Below are 20,261 nucleotides of genomic sequence, written 5' to 3' on the forward strand. Positions count from 1 at the left end.
AGGAGAAAGGAGAAGACATCGCCAGGTGCATTGCCACATGACGGAAAAACCAAGGACCCGAGAATGGCTGGCAGCCAGGCCCAGAACATCACAGCCTTCAGGGACAAGACATCTCCATGCTGGCACCTTGATTTTGGACCTCTCCTAGCCTCAAAACCATGAGCCAATCAATTCCCATGGCTTAAGTCAACCTGTTGTCCAGTGTTCGTTTAAGCAGCCAGGGAACTAATACACACCCCCACCAAAACAGACCCAGCCGTCAGAGCCCTCAGAACTCCCATTCTTGGTCCTCTACTACAAGCTGTTATTAGGATAAAAGATGTCTAATTAAATCAATTTTTACACTAAAATAAAAGCTTACAGGCCTTGGTATCATGTACACTTTGAAAGGGGACTCAGGCTGCCAATGAAAAGAAGGAAAGGAAACAAGAAAGGCACATCTCATAACACACTCCCCTGTGCCTGTGACAGGCAGGCACTCCCATTTTTATAGATGAGGAAACCAAGGTACCCCAGTTACCCTTGACAAACTTGCTCAAGGTCATTTAGCCAGGAAATGGCGAAGCCAAGAATCAGACCCTGTGCTTTCTTGTCCTCAGCCTTGGTTTTTATTTCATTCTGTACCCTTACAAGTTCTCAATCCCTAAGCTGAATTTTTATGGAATGACACAGGTGCTGATGAAACATTTAGAGGGGAGAGTTGCTTCCGAGTCTTTACAGTGCCCCTCCTGTTGGTGGGGGTCTTGGGGTTCTTGGTGACGTGATCCCTGTCTCATGTGCTGTAATCCCAGTGTGTGGTAGCTCGGAGACCACTTGCCTCAGAATCACCTGGGGGGGCTTTTGAAATGAAGATTCCAGGGCCCCACCACAAGCCTAATAAATCAGCCTTGGGCCTTGGAGCTGGCATTTTCAATATCATGCTCCCACGTGATGGGTATAAACCCTCAAGTTTAGATCCCCTGCCAAAAGTGAAGGTGTTCCAGCTAGCAAATTAACTACTTCCCCAGAAAATCCCCCCAGGGAAAGCTACTAAATCCATCCCATAGCTGCTGCCTTTTCCTTCAGGAAGGACTTCTCCAAGTCTGACTCCTCTCCAGGGTCAAGGCCCCAGAGCAGCCTTGAGGCAAGCCCTGGGAAGAGCTATCTGCATGCTCATATTTGCTTCCCTCAACCCCGTGGGCTGCCCTCAGGCTCTGCTTGGCAGCAGCAGGCCACAAGCCACTTTGCTCCTATGTCCTCAATGACTCGTTGGCGGGACAAGCCCAAGGCAAGCAGGCAGATGATGTGCCCATGTGGCCATTGATTCAGCAACAACCCTTTGGCCACTTGAGACCACCAGGCCCCTGCTCTCCCAGGGACCTGGATTCCCCTTCTCTGAAAGTAGCACTGTTCTGGTGGGGTCAGGGTCAGCATCTGGCTGACTGTGGCAGGTGGTTTCAGGCAGCAGAGTGTGGGAGCCCTGGACTGGGTGTCCAGAGAGCGAAGCTCAGACCTGGAGCAGACCGCCTCCCGCTCTGGGCTGTGGCCTCCTCCCCTGCACTGGGAGCTGGGCTCATGCTCTCTGAGGCCCTTTCAGGGTGTCACATCCACACACTTACAGTCCCCTCTTTGCCCTTTCTCTCAAGCCAGTTGCCACCCACCCTCGTTCCCTGTCGGGGCAGATAGTTCCTTAGACGTTACCACTGGACACCTCTGTCCTCCCCAACCCCCATTTCTTACCACTTTTATGACCAAGGTGAAAGGGCCCAGGAAGCTTTGGGAAGCAAATTAAAATTTTGTCTGGTGGATGGTAATTTAAGAGGAATTCATTCTTCAAGGTCCCATATTCGTGGATTAAAAAAAAAAAAATTCCCTATGTCCCAGACAGTAGTTTAGCCCATTTCCTAAAATAACTCCCAACAATAACAATAATATTCTTTATTGACAGTTCATGTTTGTTACAGGTTATATAAGGAGTCAATGAAATCATCTTCAGAAAACTTTGGTATTTTTATTGATCATGAACACACAAACCAAGTAAAACTGATGGCAGAACTGAACCCTAGAGAAGTGAGACCAAGGGGATGGAAAAGGGGAAATGTGCTTGGGTCTGTGTCTGCTCCTGGAGGAGCTGTTAGGAGCCCCAGGGCAGGGCATGCCTCCAGCAGGTCCCTGAAGGGGCTTGTGCTCACTTTCAAGCTGTCAAAGGTGACTCCGGTTTGGCTCAGTTCTGTCTTTGGATTTCACAGGGATTGATGAATTGCCTTCCAGAGTATTCCAGGATGACAGTTGTCAGAAATGCCCAGGAGTTTTACTTAAGCTAACAAATGATTACCCTTCCCATTAGCTCTACAAACAGGCCCCTAATTAGTGAATTGGCTAATCGCTGGAGCCTCTGGGGTCATTAGTCCTGACAGACGGTGCTGCTGCTCCGCACACTGTGTCACTGTCATAACGCACAACGTCAGGCTCTGCCCGGAGCCCAGGGCTGGGGACCAGGGGTAAGAACCGGCCCTCTGTCCCTTTATCTCATCTTTTACACCACCTCCCGGTAAACTCATTCCTACCTCAGACAGGCATGGGGGTCCTTTCTAAAAGAAAAGGAGGCTGGCAGGGCTGCATAGATTCTAGGTGAGAAAACGTCTTTTATGAAACATTTCCATTTTCTACACACCTAGTGAAATGCGGGCAGCACCCTGGATCTTGCCACATAGCTCCATGACTCACTCGTGACCACAAACATCAGATCCTCTCCCGGCTACGCGGTATGTTCAGCCAGTGCCTTCGGATGTTTTTCACCCTGAGTTTTTGGTTGGCACTCCGTTGGATGGCAGTGTTGGGGCGAGGCCAAGGGGACAGTCAGTGTGATCTAGATGTGAGACTCCTCCGTGCTTCCTTCCGCCCTTCTGGGCGCTGCCTCCCTCCTGGCAAGCGGTGTTTTGGGCCCCAGCTACAAGCTGTCCATCCCGACTGCTCGAGAATGAGAACCCCAGACCAAGCCACACGGGCATTAGCCGTAAGCCACCAGCGCAGGTTTCAGGGATGAGGAGGACATTCTCACAGAGGGGCAGAGCTCAGTCCAGCCTGAAGCGGAAAGGCCTGCAGGGAGCGCGCGAGGCGGGCAGCTGTTCCCCCAAGAAGGCTGTCTGCCTTGAGCGTCTGAAACCCGGCAGACTCCTGCGCCCCAGCTCAAAACCACGGGCGCCTTAGTCTCCAGGCCTGTTGAAGCAAAGGGCCAAAGTCTTTTTGAAGATACAAAGGGAAAAAGAGGGTGTGCTAGAACAAAGCTTGCAGCTAGACACGGATGTAAAATTTATGACTGCGTAAGGTGAAAAAATGGGTAGTGGAACTGCATTTATTGACCCAAAAGCAGCCGAAATACGAATTAGAGAAAAATTGTGGAAAGGTGATTATACAGCACAGCAAATCTTTAACATGGGTTAAACGGAATTGTTTGGGAGGTAAAGCACCAGCATGAACTTGCATTTCAAAAGAGGAAAGAACAATGCTGGGGTTTTGATTGGAAGAGCCAGGCATCTGCTTTGACTTGGACTAATGTGGCAGGAAGCTGTTTGTTGATGGCCCTGGAAATCCACGTAGGTTAAAAGGGCTTGGCTGGCTCCTACACAGCATATATGTCCTTGACCCACACAAAGACTGGATTACACAAAACATTCCCAAACCTAACAGTCACCTGCATCTGGGAACACAGCTAGTGCCTTGTGGCTCATGCTGGACCTAGGCATGTCCTGGGTGTCACAGTCCTGAATCACTCCCACCTCTCCTCTAGGGGCAGAGCCACCTCCCAGGCCTACCCCCCTCACTCTGGAGCCAGGTCAACCTGGGTCCTGGGACAAGTTACTCAGTTGCTCTGAATCAGAGTTTCACATCTGTACAGAGGGACCTACGACTCTCCTAACAGGTGAATGGGAGGACAATATGAGATCAGATTTCTAGAACACCTAGGACAGAGCTCCAAAGACACTACTCCTGGGCTGTCCAAATATATGCCATCACCTCGAGCCACATGTGACTGCTGAGCACTTGAAAGGTGGCGAGTCCAAACTGAGAAGTGCTTTAAACGTAGAATACACCGGATTTCAAAGACTTAGTACCAGAAATAAAATATATAATTTTTTCTTGTTGAAATGATATTATGGATATTAATTGGCTTAATAAAACATATTACTAGTTTTCATTTCACCCACTTCTTTTTGCTGTTTTGAATCCTGGAACGTTTGAAATGGCACATCCAGCTCACGTTACACTTCTGCTGGGCTGCTCCGGGATCCCTCTCTTCCCTGGCCCCTCACCTGACCATCCTCCTTCCCAGCTCCAGAGCAGAGCACAGACATGATGTCCTCATGGGCACCCAGTCCACATGCAGTTGTTTTGATTCAAATAAGCGCCTGCCTTCCCACTCTGGATCTAACTCCCTCTCTACTTTCACCCTCTTCTCCCCTGATTTTGTTTTCTTTAAACCAAATTGACTCATTGAGAATTAGCCCAATGCTTGGTCATCTTGGAGTCCAGAAAGCCTTGTTATCACCGGTTATCACAGGACACCAAACTCAGAAATCATGAAGAAAATTTTGGTGAATTTGACCCATATAAATTCAGTCTGGCAAAATACTGTACACAAAGTGAACAGCTCAAGGGATTTCACGCTCGTTCCTTCTGGAATGTGTCAGAGAGGCTAGTATGGTTTGACTTTTCCCCCTCAGCTTTTAGATTAATTTCTTAGGTAAGGGGGAACCAGGGAAAAGTATTTGTACTGTGCTTTAAAAAAAATGGGTACAGACAGATAACAAAGCTCTTCTGATGCAAAAGAAGGGGACAGACAACCCACGGGCAAAGGGACAGAGTGCCTGCTTCAGAATGCACTGGCAAGACTTTCCAGTCTGACTCCTGAGTAAACAAATGCAAATCCAGATAGCATGGAGCTGGTTTTTACCTATCAAGTTGTCAGAAATGGAAAAGATGGAGAGAAGGTTCAGTATTTTGGAGGGCAGGGATAGCGGCCAGTCTTTATCTGCTGTTGAGAGTTTGTAAATTGCTGCCATTTTCTGATGAGCAGTCGGGCAGTATCAAAATTTAAAATGCAAGTATTGTTTATCCAACAAGTCTGCTCTCAGTATTACAGGGCACATAAAAATGAATCAGGAAGTGTATTGGTGGTTCTTTGCAGCATTGCTTGCGAGGACAAACACCTGGAAATGTCCTAAATGCCAATTAATAGAGAGATCATTCCTGGGACATCCACGCAATGGCATCCTCCACCTTCATAAGACAAAGAGATGGCCCTGTGCAGGCTGTGATAGAAGAGCAGAGCAGTGTGTGTGTGAGAGAGAGAGAGAGAAAGAGAGAGAGAGACCCTCGGGATAGGCAGAAAGGAGGTAGATGCATGCCTGTGCTAATACATGCACAGAATGTTCCTCAGGCAGAGTACTGAGAAATGGTTGGCATTTAGGGAGAGGAGCTGCCTCCTGTGGAAGACAGCAAGGAAGCTCTGCTGCAGGGGGCAGCACCGCTATGGGGGGCAGCAGCGCCTCATGGTGGCCAGCACCCCCTTTGGGTTTCTTCCCCGCTGCCCTTACACAGCCTTCCCTGAAGGCCTTCTGACCCCACTCCCAATTTTACAGACCGAGGAACTTGCTCAGGTCCCTAGGGATGGGAAGCAGTCACGCATACACCTTTCCTTCCCCCATTCTAGAGCAGAGGAAGCAGGAAATGAAACAAGTGCCTTTCCCGGGCCAGAAGCCAGTCAGAGGCTGGGTAGAAAACACCCCTAGCCTGCTGACTCTCTCCACTCTGATTTCAGCCACACCAGCGGCCATTTGTGTAATTGGTGGACCTACGACAGGGTCTGACCAGGTGTTGAGCTGGACTTTCATACTGAATAGGAGAGGCCCTTCAAAGGGCCAAGGAGAAGCAATTGGGGCAGCTGCAATTTAGAAATAGGGGTTTTGTTTTTTTTTTCCTTTCAATTTTTTTTAATTGAATTGTCTTTTTTTAAAAAGATACATTGAAAAAATATGAGGCTCCCATATACCCCCACCCCCCACCCCCCCACTCTTCCCACATCATCAACCTCTCATCACTGTGGCACATGCATTGCATTTAGTGAATCCATCTTGGAGCACTGCTGCACCACATGACTGAGAGGTGGCTAATGACTGGGGAGGGACTGCAGCTACACGGGCTGCCACCCTCTGCCCTAGTGAGTTTCTGTGGCTGGCCAAGGAAGAGGCCAGAGGAAGCTTCGGAGCCTCATCTGGGTGACCTTGGGAAATCGCTCCATCTCCTTCCACCTCAGTCTTTGTTTGTTAAATGGGCACACTTCCTTGCCGAGCTCCCACAAAGATTAAACCACGCACCCCACAGATGCCAGTACGAGTCAGCTTATTCCACCCTTCCAACCCCTTTCCATGGAGTGCCTTGGGAGTCGATGGCCACTCCACCCAGCTCTGTCATATATCAGTTGGGTGCTGTCAGGTGGCCACCAGGGCAGAGTAGAAGGCATCTAAGCTCGAAAGGGCTTGGAGGGAGTGTGTGGGAAGCTAGCATTGCCATGCTCTTCCCAGGCTCTTGCTCAGGCAGCTGGAGCTGTGATTGCCCCCAGTGCCCAAGGCCCAGATGAGTCTCCACGGACTAGAATTCCAATGGTATCTTCTCTTTGAGGCGTTCCCGGAGGAACTCAGGGCTCCCAGGCTATAGAGAGGGCCTCCCACCTGCTCTTTTCGCCTAGGGTGTCAGCAGCCTGGGGCACAGAGCCACTTCCATGCCTCTGGCCTGTCAGCGGCCAGCAGCAAGTCCCAGCCCAGAGCACCTGGGGAAGCCGGTCGGATGTGCACGATTCTTCTTCCCTAGATCGCCGTATGCCCACTCTCCTGATTGGTGGAAGTCCAGACGAAAATAGTTCATTTCCACTGGGGAAGAGGGACAGGGACCCAAGCTAGTGACTCCTGGCCTGGAAGCAGGAGATGGGGAAGTGAGACAAGTACTAGCAAAACGACTCCTTCGTGCCACCACTGCCGTGAAGTGATGAGCCCCGGCCCCTACACTAGACCTGCTGTGTGCTAGTTCTGCTCCTGGGCAAATTATGTAATCTCTCCGCATCTTTTTTTCCTCAGCTATAAAATGGAGATGAGAGAACAACCCAGTGGAGTGGGCATTTAGATGACATACAGCTTGTAAAGTAAAGCAGTAAGCAGCGTGCTGGCCCACAGTGAGGACTCAGGACCTGGCAGCAGCTCCCATTTATCACTGCCGATGCTGTGAGAATCCAGCATCTGGCTTAGGCTCTTCCCAAGTTTAATTTGTTGTGCCCTCAGCTACATTAACGAAACCGATGCCAATAAGGCTTTCAAATGAAATGCCTCTCCTAATAAGAAAGAAAGTACAAGTAACTAAACTGTTCCTGTGCTTAGTCAGGAAAACCTGTCTTCCTTCTAGGGTCATGCCAGTTGGGCATCACAGCCAGGGCTACTTTGGTCCCCCTGGCCTGGCCATGGGCTTTTCAGGGCCGCTCCCCTTGGAGCTGAGCAGGGCTTCTCCACGGGCTCTACTGTAAGGCTGCAAGGGCTGAGGACACACTGCCTCCCAACTCTAGTTGTCGGCAAGGGGCTTGCATTGGCCTTACTCCTGTTTCCCCGAACTTCCTACTTGTTGGTCTTGTGCTTCCTTCAAAGTTAAGCAGAATCAGCTGACTCCTTCTATTATGTGTTTTTGTTTGTTTCTTTTTTTCTATCGTGTGTTATTCCTTTAAATATTTCTGTGGACAGAGAAGGAAGAGAGCTGGGAGGACACTGATATTTATCAGACCCTTCTTCTGGGCCAGGCAAACTCCAAGGTACTTTGACTATATTATCTCATTTATTACCCCAGTTTATGGACAATAAAATTGAGAGTCACCAAAGTGAATGGGCTTACCCAAGGTCACATGGCTAATGAGCAGGAGAGCCAGATTCCAATCCAAACCAACCTGCTTCCAGAAACTACCACACAGGGTGCCGTGGTGCTGGGGAGCGTAGCTGGAACCAAACTAGAACTTTGAGCTTTATTTTGATGCCTTGGGAAGCCATCAAAAGTGTTTGAGCTTTGTAATGACCTCCTCAGATATGTATTGTGGGACAATTATTCTAGCAATAGTGCATTAAGTCTGTAAAGCCACAACTCCCCCCATCTTGTCCTTGTGCAGTTGATTATTTTTAACCCAACTACAGGAAATTACATTTGTCTCTACCCGATTTTATGTTCATTTCAGCCTATTGTTCCACCCTTCGTCTTCCAGTTTCTCTCTCTCTGTGTATGTGTGTACATGGGGCATAAGCCAGGAGAAAAAAAAAAAGAATGCCTAGTGATGGCTTCCTGCCACATAGCCACTGGCTTGTGACAAATGCGAGTTGCAACAGTGTAAAAAGTAGGGATTTTATCTCTCACATACCTGGGCAGTGATGAAACAAAGATGGAATGCCAGAAACAAATGATCTTTCAACAAATGCACAGAAGTCTACACTTACTCCACTGATGCTATCTGTGAATAAATTGACTTGGAACTTCTATTTTGGAATTTCAGAGATAAGTACATCCTTTATTCTCCCCCTTCTAACTCAACAACTATTAATTGAGCCCCTACTATGTGCATGTACCCCTTTACTCAGCATTTCGTGCCCATCTGTCTTCATCCTTTGTAGTAATAATTATTGTTATTTATGTATGTTTCTTAAACTCTCTTTTCCATAGCTAGTCCTACACATTTTAAATATGTTTATGTCATATGAAGCTACAGTTATTTAAAATATTAACTATCTGGCAGAGCACATTCTTCTAGTGTGATGCTCATTTTTCCTGATTATTTCTTCAAATTAATTTAGAATCATTTTGTCAGACTTTCCCAACCCTACTCCCAGCCAAAAGAAAAGAAAGGGAAGTCTGATGGACTCTTGATTGAGAGGAGTGCATCCTTTTGAATACATTCATTCAGTCCTGTCAAACCATCACCCTTATGGTTTGTTTGCTTCATTTTGAAATAAGTTGAAAGCCATAGAAAAGTTCTAAGAACAGTACAAAGATTTCCTGCATCTCCTTAACCCAGATTCCCTGTTTGTGTTGTGCAGCCTTTGCTCCCTCACTTTCTCTCTCTGCATAAATAACAATGTTGTCTTTTCCTGATTTGGTGACCCATCATGCAGAATACTCCAGTCCACCAGGTTTCGCTGCACAGAAAGATTCAAGGAAGCAGAGCAGGAGTGGCCCACCCAGAGGAGCACCCGGTGCCGAGGGAGGTGGGGGGTGGGGACAGGGCATTGACTCTCCCTGCCGGAAGGCCAGGCGGGTGCCCCCAGTGGGGAGGTGGAATGCAACACAACAGAGGCTGCAGCCCCCAGGAGCACCGGAGGCCAGGCCCCTGTCAGACTTCCCCCGGAGCTGCCAGAGAACAAGAGTGACTCACAGGGGAGAGCTAGATGGGTGGGGCCCTGGCTGAGGTGGGAAAGCTGGGGAAGCTGGCAACAGGAAAAGAAACCGTGTTCAGAGAAGGTGGGAAAGCAGCGTCCAGCCCGGGTCAGGACAGGCTCACCTTGAGGAGGTGCTGGGAGAGGAGCCAGGGCTGGGCCTGCCAGGCGAAGCCCCCAGGCCACGCCCCGGGCGAAGCCCCCAGGCCACGTAGACGTCTGGGGAGTCCATAGGATGTGGCCTGTGCCCCCAGGAAGCTGTAAGGAGCTAAGCCCGGAAGCCTTCACGACTGATGCCTGGCTGCTTCCATTTAGTCACTGCTTCCTGCTCGGTGTTAGGAGAGGACCTCTGAATACAGAGTGAATAAATGGGGCTCCGGCGCTTGAGGCTGCCCCAGTCTGATGGGGAGACTGGAATCAGGCTGCCCAGTGCCGTGATGGTGGTAGCGCTCACTGCCTGGGAGGGCCAGGAGGGCGCCAGAGCAGGAGCCACGGGCAGACTCAGGAACGCTTTTCCCCAGGCAGAGGGCACAGCAAGAGGAAGTAGATCCCACCAGCGACATAGCTCGAAGCCCCAAGTTGTGCGTGTCCCCCCTCCCCATGTGATGACAGGAAGCGTGCTGGGGCCGGGTGTTAGGCAGCAAGGCTCACCGGACAAATGGCATTTGTGCTATACCTTGAGGAGCAGGCAGGGAAGGAGAGAGTATGCCAAGAGAAGGAAGTGTGATGGGAACACGGGGCATGCCGGGGATGAGGGGATAAGGAGCTTGTTCTTCCCTCACCTGCGTGCTGAGTGCCTGCTATGTGCAGCGCTGGTAGGTGCTGGGGACAAACCAGTGACAAGAGGACTTGGCAGGCCAGAGGTGGAACAGATGTGCCCCCCGCAGCTCCGGGCACTGCAGGTCCACAGGCAAGGCCCTGGCAGGTTCGCCTGCCCTTTCCCACACTTGGCCCACAGCACCTGGGCGTGTGGATGCCCGCAGGCCTCCAACCACTGTCTGTGGAATTGCGGATCACAGCAGCTTGGTCTGCTGAGCACGGCGGGGGCTTTGTAGGAGAGGGGAGGGGGCTGAGCCATGAAGGCAGGTTGCCTGGACATGCCGGCTCACGACCAGAGGCCAGGGGAATGGCGTGCACTGGCACAGAGGCCCCCAAACCAGCATACCCCAGAAAATGCAGGTCCTCTCTTTTAGAGCAAAAATCCTGCTGGAGAGAGGCAAGGGACAGTGCGGAGACATAGGGGCCAATCTGCGAAGGACTTTGTACACCACACAGGGAACTGGATTCTATCTCATCCATGCCAAGGAATGTTGAAGGACTCCAAACTAGGGAGTGACTCGCAATCCCACTATTTTATAGTCTCACTGGTGGCAGGGGAGGATGAGGGGGAGGGAGACCACGAGGATGCTTCTGCAGCGTGAGTGAGACGTGGCGGGAGTCAGGATGGGGCAGGATATAGAGAAATGAGAACAGAGTCAAGAGAGGTTTCAGAGCCCAAATAAATAGGCTTCTGCCCTCCACGTGCCTCCTGCCCGTCTTCCCTGGGTAATCCCTCCACTTTTTGGGCCTTGCTTCAAACCTCACTTCTTCCAGGCAACCTTCCCTCTGCCTTGACCCCCTTGACCAGGACAGAATCCTGAGCCCTGTGCTGTCACAGCCCATGAGCCTTCCCTCCACAGTGTCGATCGCAGCTTTTGTAATTCCACCACACTAGAAGCTCCCCACAGGCAGGCCGGGACCTGTTTTGTTCACCATGGCACCCCCACTGCCTCGAGTGTGTGCTCACAGTGAGCCCATGTGGATGGGTGAGCAGACAACTATGCTCAGCCCAGCGGCCCAGCTCTGACAAGGATGGAGTCGGCCCAGACGGAAGCCAGGGGGCTGCCTGAGCGCGGCCGGCAGGTGGTCAGTAGCTGGTGCGGGGACGGAGGGGTGTGCTGGGCTACGTGGGCCCAGAGGAAAAGAGGTTGGTACCACTCAGCGCTCCCTCAGAACAAAGCTGCTCTCAGTGTTCTGGGAATAAACGGTTCCAGGCAGATTTATGGGCTTACCAGACCACTAGAGGGGACACAGCAGTGCAAGTCGGGGAGCCAATGCACAGGACCAATGCACAAGGCTGGGGTTCTCACAAGCTTGAAGGGAAGCTGCTGGGAGTCCCCAGACTCTGAGAATCTCCCACCATCTCCAACTCCTAGAGTGAAATGGGTGGTTCTCAAGAGCTTGCTGGGACCCCCAGGATCTTTTTTTTTTTTTTTTTTTAAAGATTTACTTATTTTTTATTTCTCTCCTCTTCCCCCTGCCTGCCCCGGTCGTCTGTTCTCTGTGTCTATTTGCTGCATCTTCTTTGTCCGCTTCTGTTGTTGTCAGCGGCACAGGAATCTGTGTTTCTTTTTGTTGCGTCATCTTGCTGTGTCAGCTCTCCGTGTGTGCGGCGCCATTCCTGGGCAGGCTGCGCTTTCTTTCGCACTGGGCAGCTCTCCTTACGGGGCAAATTCCTTGTGCGTGGGGCTCCCCTACGCGGGGGACACCCCTGCGTGGCACGGCAGTCCTTGCACGCATCAGCACTGCGCATGGGCCAGCTCCCGGGGTTTGAACCATGGACCTCCCATGTGGTAGGTGGACACCCTAACCACTGGGCCAAGTCCGCCACCCAGCCCCAGGATTTTGTGTGCCCGCCAGGCTGTACCTGCCACAGAGAGCACATCCACTCTTCAGTCCCCCAGCCTCACCTGAGCTCCTCTCCTCAGCCCTCTCTGATCTGGGACTGACCAGCTCAGCCTGGGAACTGGGGGAGGGGGTTGGCAGCTGGGGTGACTAGTGTCTCCTGTTTGTCATGGAGACTCCTTCCATCAGACTGCAGGTGTTTTCACTCACACAAATCAAAATCAACCAAGCCTTGGCTCAGCTGCCCCACCATTTGAGTTGTGGGGAAACCTGGGTCAGTTAGCCGACCCCCAAACATTTCTGCAGCCTGTGTCAGTGTCTCTTCTCACCTGTTCTTGAGCAGGTAAGCACCCCCCACTTGGACTTTTCTGCCAATCTCCATTTGAACTAAGGGAGCCCATTTCCATAGCAGCAGCTCTCATTGTCATTCCTGGCCTGCAAAGAGCAGCACCCCCCCGCCCCCAGAGCTTTTGAGGATACTGATGCTCCCCTCTAGTGTATGCCTTAGTGCCTTGGTGAAGGGGTATCCTTTGGATGGCCCAGGGTAGGGAGCAGGTGACCCTAATACCTAGCCCTGAAACCCCTTCCTCAGCACTGGACGGCTGTGTGTGCCAGAGCTGCACAACACACTCCACACAGCATGCTGCCTGAAACAAGTAGCATTACCATCTCCTGCTCTGAAGTCTAGAAAGCACCATCAAGGTGTCGCCAGGCTGTGCGCTCTCCCGGCCTCAGTAGCACTCCCGCCTCACAGGGCGATCTTGCTCTCCTCTCTGGCTTCTTCCTGTGGTGCGCTCTGACTGACTGAGTCAGATTTCCTCTCTATTTTATAAGGCCTCCAGTCATGTGGATCGAGGTGGCCACACCCAAGTAGGATCCTTTCGCAGATGAGTCCCCATGCTGACTCACCTTAACACCTTCAAAGACACTCCTTAGACATGGATTCAACCCGATCACAGATGAGGGCTTGGGCATGTCTTTTGTGAAGGATGCGTTTCAGGCCCCCGCAAGCCATCTGTGGGCCCCTCAGCTCCACTTGGCGTGGGTGTCCATGGAGCCCAGGCCTCGGGCGCCCAGCCCAGCCCAGGGTACCAGCCACTGCCCCCGACTCCAGAAGCCCAGTGTGTCCGTATCCATAACTCAGCGTGGCCAACATCCCTCTCCTTCCTTCCTGCCCCAGCACCTTAGAATCCTTTCCCTTCCCTAGCCCCCAGGGTCCTGCCCATCTGGATTGGCAGAAGCGTGTGGATCTTTTTTGCGAGTGTGGCCCCTCTGCTTGTGTCAGATGGTGCCCTCATCCCCCTGGGGCCCAGCATCGCTGTGGGCCTGGAATCTTGAGGAGACTCAGAGTTCCCTGGAACAACAGGCATTACAGGGTCCTCAGTGAGAGGAAGGCCGCGGGCCTGCGCTGCGACATCCTCTTCTCGCAGTTCTTACACTGCAGGCATGAAGTAATTAATAGGAGTGGCAGGAGTGAAGGAAGGAAGCTGGTCTTTCTGGAAGTTCCGGTCAGTTTTCCAGGCAGGTGCTGGTGAGTTTCTGTGAGGGAGGTGCCTAGGCAGTGCAGGAATGGCAGAGCAGGAGAGAGGTGCAGCTCTCGCGTTGAGGAGCGGCATGGGATTGAGGAAACCGCCCTCACAAGGCCCCTGGGTTCTGGGAGCCGGGCAGCATCACTGCAGTCGGGGCCAGAGCACAGAGGCCAAATGGCGCCCAGGAGTTTGGGCATCATTCCACAGGGCTGGGGATTTCTGAGCCAGAGAACCTCAGGCATCAGAATGGCCCATTCAGTTCTTGTCAGCAAGGAGGTGTGGGTTGGTGGGGCACATCAGCTGGGACGTGACTGAGATTGGCCAGATAGCCCGGCCTAGCTCTGGAAGGGAATGGGGTAAAGAAGCAGCTGCCCCAGGCCACGGGGTCCTGCACCTTGTAGGGCCTTCACGTGAGTTACTCCCTCCACTCCACCCACAGGAGGTGGTGGCCTTCCTTGGTCAAGATCTAGGGTGGAGCAGCCCCCCTCCTGTGCACTGGGAGGCGGGCACCCACGGGGTTCCCTGGTCCAGGTCCCCGGCTGCTGAGAGGGGCCTGTCTCAGACAGGAGCAGGGCTAGGGAGCTATCTTTGGGAGGAGGGCCTGCCCTGGGCTCTCCAACCCCAGCTGTTCTCAGCAGAGCCATCCTCAAACACCAAAAGCCCACCGTGACCTCCTGGGCCCCTCGCTGCCCTCTCTAAGCACAGGAAGTGCCAGCTAGTAAACCTGGAGGGGATTCGTGGGGGAAAGTTTGGATCCTTCCTATTTTGTTTTGTTTTTAGACAAAGGAACGAGTCAGGATTGGGCCTTCCCTGTGACTCTGCGTGTGCATATGCGCATGTGTGTGTATGTGTCGAGTTATAGTCCCAGAGGAGACGCCTGTCACAAGGCGGCCTCTGCCTCATTGAATAAGCGGTAGCCAGGGGCCAATTTGTGTTTCCTGCCCTCCTGGGAACCCGCGCTTCCTCCACTCTCACCAGAAGTGCTTCTCACCAGGGCTTTGTCTCCTGGAATAGCTGAGCGTTCTGCCTAAGGGATCGGGCAGCTGAAGGCCAGCAGCCAGCTGCTGACAGCCAGGGAGCCTGCGCGCAGGTTGATCGATGGTGGAACCTTTGGGCTCCACTTACCCAGGCTGAATGGCACATCGTCGATAGCAGCCAGTTAACCAAGTCCTGACTAACCAGCTGTTCCCGCCGGCAGCTCAGCCCTAGCCAGGGGCTAGAGCAAGACCTCTCCCTGGCAGCCAGATTGGACCTGACGAAGACAGATGTCTAATTCACTTGGAATCTCCTCACCACTGCCTGTAATAAGAAACTGGCCCGATATCTGCCCCGCTTCGCCCCCGCTGATGCTTCTCTGAAGTTAAGTATCAGGAGGACATAAAATAGCCCAATCGCACACCAGGCGGATGGTATCAGATGGATGTCAGCAGTGATACCAGAAGAAGGATAAGTTGATGAGATTTCATTTATTAAGTGAAGCCAAGAGAGGATGAGGATCGGGAACTGTGCCTCTGAAAGGGCAGAGGGGGTGGCTGGGGAGGAGGAGAGCACCTGGGCTCTGTCCACTAGCGCCTCCCAGCTCTGCTCAGAAGCCGGGGTGCCCCTGGTTGGGGGGGCCAGGGCCCTGGACAGGCGGGCGGGACAGCCACCCTGCACTGACCCAGGCTCGCTTGGGGCAGGTCGCCTCCTTTCCTTTCTCCTGCCCGCCTGACAGACGCGACTCTGCCCTTTGTTGTCGCCTCCCTCCGGGGTCAGGCATCCATCATCCTGCCCCTCTCGGCCTCCTGCGGACCTCTCCCGGCCGCCCCTCCCCCCTCCCCCGCTCCCGCTCCCATTCGTTACACTTCAGCACACTTCTGGCACCGCCAGGCGCCTGGGACACTGTGGGGTTTGGGGCTGGTGTCTTTGGTTCCCGGTCATGACCTGGGATGTTTCTTCTTTGGAATTTGGGGATATTGCCTCTAAAGGCAAAGTGAAGGAAAGATAACGCAGTGTTGAGGAAAGGGCTGTGGGGCCAAACCCTGGGTCTTGGCCTGCACCCTCTTCCTAGCTGCATGGCCTGGGGCGAATCATTTCGCCTCTCTGAGACCGCATGTCCCGTTTGGGTCAGAACCCCTGACTGGCAGGGCCACTGTGGGCTCTTGGAGGGCCTGGCCTGCAGGAGGCCCGGGGGCTGTGGGGGTCCTCCCAAGGGCAGGCCCCAGGCCAGGATTACACTCCTCACTCAATTGGGTGGATGGGGGGGATCCCGTTCAGCCACAAACAGAGGTAATGAATGCCTCGCAGCAGGTGACAGAGCTTAGGGAAACTGAGTGCCGACCCCTGACCCAGAGCGTGACCCAGAGCAGCTTCTAGTTAGTGTCCCTGCTGTGGCGGAGGACGTCTGGCCTGCAGCACATCTGAGAAGAGTGCGTGACACTGTTAGAAAGTCACCTCGAGGTTGCCACCTGCCCTTTCTTCACTCCCCACCTGCCCTCTGGAGAACGGTTCACATCCCTTTCCACAAGACAGACCTTCACATGCGAGGACCCCACACTCACCACGTTGTTGTCTTCTCCGGACACTTTCAGTTGCACATGACACACCCAGTCCAAATAGCGACTTACCCTGAAGGGTCCTGTCCTCGGCGCTGCGAGGCTGTGGGACCATGCTAGGCCAGCCCCTCCCTCATGGCCAGGGAGATGGAAGAGAGGGCTCCCTCAGGGAAGAGCTTCTGGAAGCTGCAGAGGCACCTCCAACAGGATGTGGGCCTTCCCTCCCCTCCGTGTCCTTATTTGAAAAGCCAGGAAACCCCACTACCTTTTAGTCTGGCTTCTGCAGTACACACCTTGATGGCGTGCAGAGAAGCACATCCCCTGCCCTCCCTGCCAAATGCCCTGGTGGCACCTATCCTGGCGCCTGTTCAGGACCCCTCAGGCCTCCTCCTCCATCAAGCAGCACCTGCTGATGGCTCTTAGCCAGGAATGCAGAGAGCAGAAAGCAGACATGTCATGGCACGGCATTGGCTATGCCTTGAAGGCGTGCATAGAAGAGCTGTCACCAGGCCCCAAGGGGTCCCTGCTATTGGGGAAGGTAGCACAAAGGTTTGCCATGAAGATGAGGGGTCCAGGCCAGGGAGGAGGAAGCAGCTGCATTGTGGGGGCTTCACCATGGTGCAGTGCTGGGCCCGGGGAGGCGGGCAGGAGATGCAGCAAGGCCTAAACCCGTGCTCTCACCCAGCTTGCTCTGAGCTGGTGACCCAAGAGGCAGAGGGCAGAGGTGGCCCCTGCCGAGGGCATCCAGGCTAGAGGAAGATGGATCAGATACCAGCTACGCCTGTGAGGGCAGACCACAGAGCCAGGGCGTGTGGGCAGCCTGGGGTCAAGAGCAAAGCCGGGGAGCGGAGTCCCTCAGAGCAGTGGGTTTGGAATAAGACTGGGATGCAAGTCCTGGCCAGTCCAACTGCGAACTTGAGCCATGATGTCTTCACTTGTGAAAGAAGGAAAATTGTAGTTCCTACCTCATAGGAGTCTCCTGTTAATTAAAAGACATGGTGCTTAGCACAGGGTCCAGTGAGTTGGTATTTTTGAAACTGGCTTGGTGTTTTAGAACTGTGTGGTTGACTTTATGTGCTAGAAAAGTCTCTGATCATGTGTGGAGGATGGGCTGGAGGCAAAGAGAAAACTTTAAGAGGCTGTTGTTGGGAAGTAGATATGGCTCAAATGATTGGGCACCCAGACCTCCGTTCCCTGGCCATGAGGGTCCACCCGCCTCAGGGTTGTTGGGGGGCTGGCACGGCGGGGAACAGTACCTCCCAGCATGCCCTTCCACGCACATTCCAGTCCAGCCTTCAGCCCAGAGCCTCACGGATGGGCAGCGGATGAGGCAGGTGTGGGCTGCCTGCAGGGAGAGCATATGCTTTCCAGGCGGTCTGGTCCCAGCTCCAGGGCTGCTGGCCCCTGAGAAAGCTGTGATTTCCCTGTCCTGTCCCCATCAGAGCCTTTGCAGGTAAAGTGGATGAGGTTTCTCCCAGGTGACATTCGCCTTTTGTCTCCTTGTTCCTGATGAGTCCCAGAGGAGGGAGGCCCAGTGGTAATCCTAGGGTTCAGCGGATAGATTTTGCCACATCCCAGTTTCTCCTGAACTTGGAGCCCTCTGAGCATTCGGGGAGGTTTGCCCTCAAAATGCACAGGGCCCTCAGCCAGGAGATGGGATAAGGCAGTGGGAAGACAACAGAGCCCCATTTGGCCCTGTGTCGGTGTCAGTGTCAGTGTCTGTTGGGTAGCTGGGGAGAGTGGGGCACAGAGAGGGCAGTGTCATTCCCCATGGTGGCACAGCTGGCAGGGGCTTGAGCCCAGGCCCTCCAGCCCCACCTGCCCTGTTGCCACACAGACCAATAAGCCTCACACAGAGCTGTAACTCCAGGGGAACTCTGCCCCCAAACCATTTGTCCCACACTGGCTGGCTGGTGAGTGCCCACAGCCGTGCACGAGCCAGTTGAGGAGGTGGCGTGAGGGCAGGGAGGCCCTGCCTGGAGCCAAGGCCAAAGGATGTGATAGAGTCTGTGCTGCTGGGAGCTCTTGTCCCGGACGGGCAGTGTGGGCATGCGGGAAAAGAGGCAGGTCTGAAAGAGCAGCAGTGGAGGTGATGGGAGAGGCAGGGGGCCTGGGAAAGGACGGCAGGGAGGTGGGCAGCTCTCCAGCTGAATCCAGGTCCCTGCCGCAGGCGCCCTGCCACAGAGCCACCCCACCGCGAGCCATCCTTGAAATGGGAAGAAAACTTGCAATGCCTTCCCAGAACGGGGCACCAGAGGTGAGCGAGGAGGGAGGGGCGTTGGGGCCGGGGTGGACAGCACAGAGCCAGCCCAGGGCTTCAGGGAAAAGCCAGAGCAACCGGGGCAGAAGCGGAGAGCAGAGGGGAGAGAGGCCGTGCCTAAGAGGAGATGCTGCCCAGAAAGGCTGCCGTCCTCCCCGAAAGATCCATTTTCAAATGTTAGACATGTGCATGTCAAGTAAGTTCATATACCTAAAACTAAAGAGAGCAATTCTACAAGCATTGTGGGGGGACATCGGGGTCCCCCTCCACCTCACTCTCCCCCCATTGTAGACACGCCCCAGATGACTTTCCGTAATACCAAACAGAAGACAACGAAGAAATTGTTCCTCCGTCTTGAGAGGACAGGGTGGACTGGAAGGAGCAAGGACAAGGGGTAATGCTGAGGACGTGCCCGGGCTGCCTCCTGAAGGCTGAGTCTGTATAATGTGGAGATGCAGCAAAACCTGGCCCCTAGGACTGGAGGCCTTACGGCTCCCTCTTTCCACTAGTTGCCATCGTGGGACTCCAGGGAGTCTCGGCCGCTCCTCTGCTTCCGCCCTTCGAGGACTGGACGCTGCTTCTCTGGCTGCAGCCTCTCCCTTGAGGCACAGTATCGTCGTTGGCACAGCACGGCAGCCACAGGGTCCCCACCCTCCGCGGGCCTCCCTCCCCCTCTGGTTGATAAAATGTCCATTTCATCCAAGTCCCCGAGCATAAGTCTCACTGGTTTTAGTCAGGTGTAGTCACTCCACTCCCTGGTTCGCAGTTTGACGGTGACCCAGTTCTGGCCAATGAGAAAAGGAGAAAATGGCATGAGGTTTAAAGAAGGGTTTTTCTGCCTAATCAGATGGGACTGGATCAGGCCCGCCCCTTCTTGCCTTGATGTGAGGGACCGTGCTCGGTGTGCAAGGCCAGCTCACAGACACAGACGACAGCCCTGCGGGTGACAAAGCAGCAGCCCAAGGACATGACCAGAGACAGACCCCGGGCCCCAGGGCCTCGCGCAGCTGGCACAGCAGTCAGTGAAGAGCCCACCCCCGGGCTTCTGGCGTGAGAGCATGGAACACTGGGCATCTCATTTCCCGGGGCGTCGGGCCCTCCGCAGCTTGCTGTCCTTGACGGATGATTCTGGTTTGTTTGAAAATATCTCAAAATAATAACTGATCCTTTTCTGTTCCAGCATCTACTACATGGCTCAATTATTTTAATGTTTGAGAAACTGGGCCAGAAAAGTCTTAAACTGCATGACTCCCTCCCCTACCCCTGGAAGCCCAGCCTGGATCAAGCCCACGCCCCTCAGAAGCAAAGCTGCGTAAAGCTCATAGCGATCGTTTTCCCTGCGAAGAAACCTGAGAAGTGATTTTCTGCATTCTAACCTCCCGTTGAGTGCCCTAAAGCCACAAGTGATTTTTAATTATGAAAGACTAGTGACAGGTATATGACTGTGACTCCACCTACAACTGGGCATGTTCCCGGGTTAACCCGCCTCAAAACCACCTCAGAGAAACAAGTCAGTGGGAATGATGGGGTCCCACCACGTCAGTAAACATCTCCTGCCGCCGCCTCACGCTCATTGCACACCTGGGGGGCACACTGCGTATCTTCCCCATACCTCAGCCCCTCATTCGGAGAAAGGGGGTGGTGAACACACATCTCTGCCCCGTAAATACAGCTGCTGTGAAGAGCGAGTGTAAGCTGAGAATGGCAGCGGCACACCGGGGCATGGGAGAAACCCCACTGTGTGTGAGTGTGCGCGTGTGCACCCATGGGGGGCTCAGGGGAACGGAAGGAGGAGCCTGCGCCGGGCGGCCGCAGCCTCGTCTGTAAGAGTTCACGCTGC

The 20,261-nt window shown here is 53.6% G+C and overlaps 1 protein-coding gene across 2 annotated transcripts in view; it reads left to right on the forward strand.

The window, feature by feature from the left end:
- CHCHD6 (coiled-coil-helix-coiled-coil-helix domain containing 6) overlaps positions 1-20,261 on the forward strand; it is a 261,817-nt gene that overhangs the window by 238,000 nt on the left and 3,556 nt on the right. The window lies entirely within an intron of this gene.

Source organism: Dasypus novemcinctus, chromosome 26, assembly GCF_030445035.2.
Source record: "Dasypus novemcinctus isolate mDasNov1 chromosome 26, mDasNov1.1.hap2, whole genome shotgun sequence".
In the NCBI taxonomy this organism is placed as follows: domain Eukaryota; kingdom Metazoa; phylum Chordata; class Mammalia; order Cingulata; family Dasypodidae; genus Dasypus; species Dasypus novemcinctus.